Below are 7,605 nucleotides of genomic sequence, written 5' to 3' on the forward strand. Positions count from 1 at the left end.
CGTGGCAGCAGAAGAGAAGGGCGGCATCTCCAGGGGGTGCCTTCTGGCTCTGCAACTCCCTGCGAATTTCATGGTCATTGCCCTATCTGGTTATTAGCAGTGTCGCGGCCCAGCTCCCTCTCCTGAGCTCACCCCTGCGAAGGATCTGGGGCTAAGAACAGCAGGCCCATTTGTTAGACTGGGTGAGCCGGAGGGCCCATGAGGGTTTGGAAAGTGAACTCTGCTGAAAGCCACCGTCCTCAGGTTGCCTGCGCTGCCGGCGAGGTCCACCGCGCCCATCGGGGTCAGTGGTTTTGGAGCGCCCCCTCGTGGTCTAGATGCTGCACTACTCTCCCTCTCTCACCGCTTAGGAGCCCGGGCGGCCAAAGTGGGGCCCGGAAAGAAAAGACTACAACCTCTATTTTAACTGCAGTAATTGAATTTTTAAAATCTTACAAATAGCAACATTTTGACCTTGGCGCCCTTCCGTAGCTTGTGTGTCCGCCTTGTATCCCGTTGCGTAAAATAAAAGGGGAAGGAGTACCCTGTGGGCACAGGAGGGCCCCCACACCTAGGAAAGCCGCTGGTGAGCCCTCCCCGGGCTCAGTGTCTGGGACATAAAGCTTTGGACACATGCCTGGTGCATTTTGACGCTTTCTGCACCAGGTGGCTCTGGTTCAAACCCTTGTTCCACTGTGGTGAGCCCTTGACTGCTCTCTGAGCACCTCCATTTCTTCATCTGTTTAACGGGGCGGCTGTAGGGATGGAACGCCTCGGTAGGGACTAAGTGGCAACAGCTACAACTTTTTAGTTTTTCTTAGACTAAAGTGCTCAAAAAATCCTAAGGGACACAACATGTAGATCAAAGATAATACGAATGGGTTGCCGGGGTGGCTCAGTCGGTTGAGTGTCCGACTCTTGGTTTTGGCTCAAGTCATTATCTCAGGATTGTGGGTTTGGCTCAAGTCATTATCTCAGGATCGTGGGATCAAGCCCTGAGGGGTCTCTGTGCTCAGCGTGGAGTCTGCTTGAGAATCTCTTTCCCTCTCCCTCTGCTCTCCCCGCCCCCCCGCCTCTCTAAAATAAATAAACAACAAAATTTTAGATTTATTTAGTTATTTGTAAGAGCGATAGCAAGGGAGAGAGAGCACAAGCTGGGAAGAGGGGGAGAAGCAGACTCCCCGCCGAGCAGGGAGACAGACGCGGGCCTCCATCCCAGGACCCTGGGATCACGACCTGAGCCAAAGGCAGACACTTAACGGACTGAGCCACCCAGGTGCTCCAATAAATAAATCTTTTTAAAAGATAATATGAAGAATGTAATTGCAGGAAGTCCAGAAGATGGGCCATTAGAATGAAAGATACTTAAAAGTGTATGGATATACTTTATAAATAAGAGTATTAAGCATATTATGAATTCTCCCTGGGGGGTGAAAAGCTTGGCTACCACCGCTTGCAAACCTGGATAGAGACACCCCACAGAGGTGTGGGCTTTGCCCCACACATCTTCCTCCATTTGCTTAGCAGCCCTGTTCGGAGTTACACGGTATTTGGCAGTTTGATGGTACAGCAGTAGGCACTCCAGACCCTGAAGCTAGAGTTACTCACTGTGCTCACTGGCTGAGCTGGGCCTCCTCATGGCCAAGGCCGCTGGTTTTCATGCTCCTAGGTGCTTTCCACAACAGTTTAACTACTTGTCTGCCCCACTCTCCTTCGAGGCACAAGGGGAGCACCGTCAACCTTTGTAACTTACTTACTCTCTGGCTACCTCTGCTCACTCCCTTCTCTGAAGGATAAACAGGTTTGAGGCCGGAAGAGTTTGGGGCCAGGTCCTGCACTGATCTTTTCAGTTCTGCCCTGTCCAGGGCAGAGAAGGCCTTGCCTAGTTTTTGCCTTGATCAAGGCCATTCTCTTGGGCTTTTTCTGCCATTCTAGACCATAGCATGGCTGTTGTAATTCTTAAGCCATGTCCAAAACAATTGCTAACAATTTGGTATGAAACTGCATGTGATTAATAAAAGTCTCCATTGTTAAGCAAAAAATGTGTTTGTGTTCGAGGCAATCTCCCACAGAAGCCATTTCTGGAAATCCACCTGTCAGGATGCCTTTGCAGAATGTTGCTTGGACTTCAACATGGACTTGTGGTTCAGGGCTTATTCAGATGCTAGCTAATAAAGGACTGGTTGACCATCTGTCACATGCCAGGCACTGTTCCAGGTGTTGTAGAGACCAGGTAAAGATGCCTGAGATAGACAAGTTCCTTGCTTGCTCCGAGCTTACACTCCAGTAGAGAAGGGAGGAACAAGGAAGCCAATCACAAATCCCCGATGGTGACAGTTGACTGCTTGGCTCAGTTTCTTGTCTCTCCCTGCCTCTGTGTGCCTGCTTGGCTGCCTTACGGATGGAGGACACTTCTCCACTCCTTGATGTGGGGATTAACCACAAGACTTTCCCCGCCCCATGGAATGTGGGTAGAAGTGACAGTGTGTCCATGTTGAGTTGAGGTCTGAAGAGATGTCCCACCTTTCTGCTTGCTTTGTTGTTCCCGTGATGCTGCCATGAGAAAATGTGCCCAGTCTAATCCCAGTGGGAGGATGAGAAACATGAGCAGCTGACTCACGGTCCTCCCGGGAGGAGCACAGCTGTCCAGCGGAGCCCAGCCTTGTGGTTGAACCCCAGCCAACCTGCAGGAGCCTGCCTTGAAGCCACGGAGTTTAGAGGCGGTTTGTTACGCAGCAGTAGCTGGCTGATACAGGTGCTTTGAAGGGAACAGGGAGCTGAGATAGTTGAGGATACAGCAAAAGGAAGCTGCTCCTGGCGGAATGGCCTGGCAAGGTCTGGTGAGGGATTGCTGCTTAGGCTGAGGCCTGAAGGTTAAGAAGGACCTTTCTACACAGGGAAGAGAGTGGAGAAACAACAGACAAGGTCCTGAGGCTGGAAAGAACTTGAGTTTCAGGACCTGACAGAAGGCCTGGGGGTCTGAAGCAGAGTTAGTGAGGGAAAAGGACAGACGAGGCAGTGAGAGAGAGGCACAGAGCTTTTGAAGCCAGTGTAAGGAGGTCTGCCCCAGAGTTAATGGTCTTTATTGGCCAAGAAGAAGCTTCTCGAGTCAATTAGCCACCATCCAGGGATGGGGGCAAAGCCGGCTTTGCAGCTCGGGTCAAAGGTGGGTAGACAACGATCCAGAGAGGTTTCTGCCACCAAACAACATGTGAGAGGTGCTCCGGGGCTTCCAGCACCCAGGCGCCCAGCTCTGATGCCTCAGAGTTGGGAGGCATTGCTTGGATCTGAAGAGGGGACCTCCGACAAGCCTCACAAAGGCAAGCCCCACACAGAGACTGCGCAGAACCCTAGATCACTCTGCTCCTCCTCCCAGCTGTATGGGGCTGACCTTGAGGTGGTTCCCCACCTGCGGGGTGTCGCCATCTCCTTCGCCATCTCCTCCTCTGCAAGGGGATGATAATGACCTACTTCTTGGGGTCGGCAAGAGACCCTTGAGTGCTTTGTGCGGGGTCTAGAACATAGGAAGCGCTCAGCAAATAGGAGCAAGCATCCTGCCGTGTGCCCTCTGCCCTCTCAGTCACGTGCCGCACACATACCCGCCGTCTACCCACCCTCCGTTCTCTCTGCCTTTCCAGGAATGGTTCTGGGGGAGGGGAATCGGTAGCTGGGGGTAGTTTTCCATCACACCCAAACCAGAAGCTGTGGTCTACTCTGGATTACGTTATTAAGTCACTGGCTTCCCCACAAGGCCATGGTCACCGCCTGGTGTGGCTCCCGTCACCTCCTCTGTACATGGCGCTGCCCCAGAGTTAATGTTTGCTTTTTAATGGGAGTTCTGTTTTAAATGTATATGGAAAAAGTCAAGTTTTTCAAAGTCAGTTTTAGGTCCCTTTTGAGATCCTGAAAGTCAGATTGGGGGGCCGGACCCTGGTTTGGTTGTGGAGGGCATGCGCCTCTCCTAGGGCTTGAGGCAGATTCCTGGGCAGCAGCTTGTTCTCACACAGGTACCCCCCCCCCGCCCCCCCCGCCCCTCCCCACGCTCAAATGAGCACCTGGGCCAGCTGTCACTTCTCTCCAGGGAACCTCTGATTTTTTTCTCTCTTTGTTCGGTTTCCCTTCCTGCCAGCTCCCATTCTTCCCTCAGCAGGAAGAGGTGACGAAACCTGGAGCCAAGGCTTCCTTTAGCTGGCCTTCACCGTGTCCTGCATGAACACGTCCTAGCCTCTAGCCTCGAGGAGAACAAAGGAGCCCTCATGGGTGGTGGGGGGGGCTTTGGGGCTGCTCCCTCTGGTTCATCTTCATCCTTATTGGCTGGCCTGCTTCAACCCTGTGGATCGTTGCCTGTTGGAAGTTGTGCCTTAGGAGGCCATGGACATTCTGGTTTGTCTCTTGGGGGATCTGACACTCCTTTCTCTTATGTCTGTAGCTGGAACTGGAACAGAGAGTCCGTATCTAAGGACTGGTAAATTAGATGGGGGGCTCCATCAGTGAAGCGTCTGCCTACGGCTCAGGTCATGGTCCTGGGGTCCTGGGATCGAGCCCCGCATTGGGATCCCTGCTCAGTGAGAGTCTGCTTCTCCCTCTCCTTCTCTGCCTGCCGCTCCCCCGTCTTGTGTGCTCTCCCTGTCATATAATCAAAAATCTTAAAAAAAAAAAAAAAAAAAAAAAAGAGAGAGAGAGACTGGTAAATGAGGGTCTGCCGAATTTGCAGGCTTGATGAGCCACGCCACAGGTGAAGGCAGAGAGTGAACCGGCCTTGGGCACATAGACTCTCGGACTTCGGCAGGCGCCCCCATCGGAGTTGCAGCAACCCTTTCACGGAGAGATGGCCCAGTCCACCCCTCGGCCACTTGGCCCAGGTCTCCTGTGAACCCCAAGTGCCTATGTGAAAGAGGCGGGGGCTCTGGCCATTCTTCCCTGCGAGGGTGCAGGCAATGGAAACAGATGAGAAAACAGTTGGGACCAAGCAGGGACTGCCTATGTGACCTGTAAGCTGAAAGCAGGATTGTGGATCCCAGGCTTCCCTAACCTCTGGCAGGGCACCTGGGACCAGGAATGCCAACCTACATGGTCTTGCTGCGGGTAGGGAGTGGGAAAATGTAGAGTCAGGTGGAGGCATCTATCTGCTCCTCACTGCCCCTGCAAGAGGGCCATGACCTTCAGCTGAAGACCCCAGCAGCAAGAGATGAACTTCCAACTTTATTGATGAAAATTAGAAAAGTTTATTTATTTAGTTTAAAGATTTTATTTATTCACCTGACAGGCAGAGATCACAAGTAGGCAGAGAGAGGGGAAGGGAAGCAGGCTCCCTGCTGAGCAGAGAGCCTGATGTGGGGCTCGATTCCAGGACCCTGGGATCATGACCTGAGCCGAAGGCAGAGGTTTTAACCCACTGAGCCACCCAGGTGCCCCTAGAAAAGTTTATTAAAAGGAGGCAACAAGACATGGAGATTAAAGTGTGGCCTTTGAAGCCTGGGTCACCTGCTTACTACCAGTCCTGCCTAGTCCCTAAGCCTCAGTCTTCCCTTTGTGAAATGAGAATAATTAGAGTGCCCGCCCGATGCAGGTTAAGCAAGCGGCAGTGACTTCTTAGAACAGGGCTCAGCGAATACTGAGCCCTCAAGAAATGTTACCTGGCATTTTTGAAGCTTGAAAATAGTCAGCATCTCTAGTGGTTAAATAATTTTATTTGTATGAGTTTTCATTTTCCATTTTAAGCTTTTAATTAAAATCATCGTAGATCAGCAGAAGCAAGTAAAGTGCAAAGAGAATGGGTGGATACGAGAGAGATTGTGTAATTGAATTAAAACTTGAAACAAAAAAATAGTCTTCTGTATGTCTACTCCTTAAGCTCCCAAGTGGACCAGGCTGGAACCACATGCCAGACCCTGTCCTTGCCCTTGAGAAACAGCAGACTGTTTGGGCACTTTGGGGAAACATCCCTTCTTCTGGATCCTGCTGCCTTACCCTCATTGGCCTCTAGAGCATTACCCAAGAAGGAGACACGCGTCACAAAGGAGCTGTCTGGAGCTGCTGAGGCCCTGGGGAGCCCTCCGGGGTTTGATTGCTGACTTGAAACTCACCAGAAGGAGTTAATTAACATCTCCGTCTCAGCCCTCAGTACTTCTGTCTTCATAGATCTTGCAGTTGGAGGGACTTGCGGTTCATTGGGGGTTCCCTGGCTTGCTGCTGCTGGCACCCCCTCTGTAACACCTGACAGAGGCATGGAAGCCTCAGGTTTGGGGGTGACTCCCTGCCACCCCTCCTCCTTCCATGCTGGAACTCCTTCTTTTCTCCAACCCCCAGCGGATTCCAGCTGTGCCCCCCCCTCCCCCAGGCTGCACAGAGACCAAAACAACTTCTTTGTTTCCTCTGTTTGGGGTCCTTGGCTGCCCCGGGAGTGAAAAAGCGGCCACGGGAGCCCATGTCCCAGGATCCAAGGGCTTCGGCCCAGACAGAGTCCTTATGTGTCTCCCCCTATCAGGACAGACACCCGCCTCTGCCCTGCGGTTTTCTTGGAGATATGATTCCCATACTGTCAAATTCACCCTTTTCCAGTGTACGGGTCAGTGGTTTTTAGTACATTGATAAAGATGTCCAAGTACAACCACTATCTAACTCCAGAACATTTTCATCACTCCAAAAAGAACCCCCATGTCTGTAAGAGTCACTTCCCATTCCTCCCTCCCCATAACCACGAATCTACTTCCTGTCTTCATGGAATTGCCTGTTCTGGACATTTCCGCTAAATGGAATCATACAGCACGTCGTCTTTGGTTTCTGGTTTGTTTCACTCAGCAGCATGTTTTCAAGAGTCACCCCATCTTCATGTTGCCTTATGGCTGTGGCTGAATAATATTCCCTTATGTGGAAGGACCACATTGTATTTATCATTCCTCTGTTTTTTTTTTTTAATTTTTTTAAAGATTTTTATTTATTTATTTGACAGAGAGAGATCACAAGTAGGCAGACAGGCAGGCAGAGAGAGAGAGAGAGGAGGAAGCAGGCTCCCTGCTGAGCAGAGAGCCTGATGTGGGACTCGATTCCAGGACCCCGAGATCATGACCTGAGCCGAAGGCAGCGGCCCAACCCACTGAGCCACCCAGGCGCCCTATCATTCCTCTGTTTTAAGGAGTCCTCTTGAAATCTGACCTCCACATCATACAGTGGGTTAAGCCAAGTGATTCTCATTTGGCAGTAAATTACCCCATTTCCAAAGACTCATCTGTCTCTTCCTTTTCCTTTATGTGTTTACTAAGACATAAGAAAATGCACACACCTTACCTACATCTCTACCTGAATAATCTCGATGCCACCCAATTTCCCCCAAAAGGAAAGGGCTGTTATCATTTCTATCACCTTAGATTAACTTTGCCTATCCTTGAACTTCAAAAAAATGGAGCCATACCATATGTGTTTTTTGTTTTGTTTTGTTTCATTTCGGTTTTTTGTGCCTGACTTCTCCTGCGCAGCAATGTCTGTGAGACTCGTTCCTCGCGTATGTGTCAACAGTCGGCCCTCTTCGGTTGCAGGGCCGAATTCCAGGGTGTGACTGTCCTACCCTTTAGCCCTTCTCCCACGCACAGACATTTGGGTTGTTCCCAGTGTCTAGCTCTCATGGCT

Source organism: Mustela nigripes, unplaced genomic scaffold, assembly GCF_022355385.1.
Source record: "Mustela nigripes isolate SB6536 unplaced genomic scaffold, MUSNIG.SB6536 HiC_scaffold_75, whole genome shotgun sequence".
In the NCBI taxonomy this organism is placed as follows: domain Eukaryota; kingdom Metazoa; phylum Chordata; class Mammalia; order Carnivora; family Mustelidae; genus Mustela; species Mustela nigripes.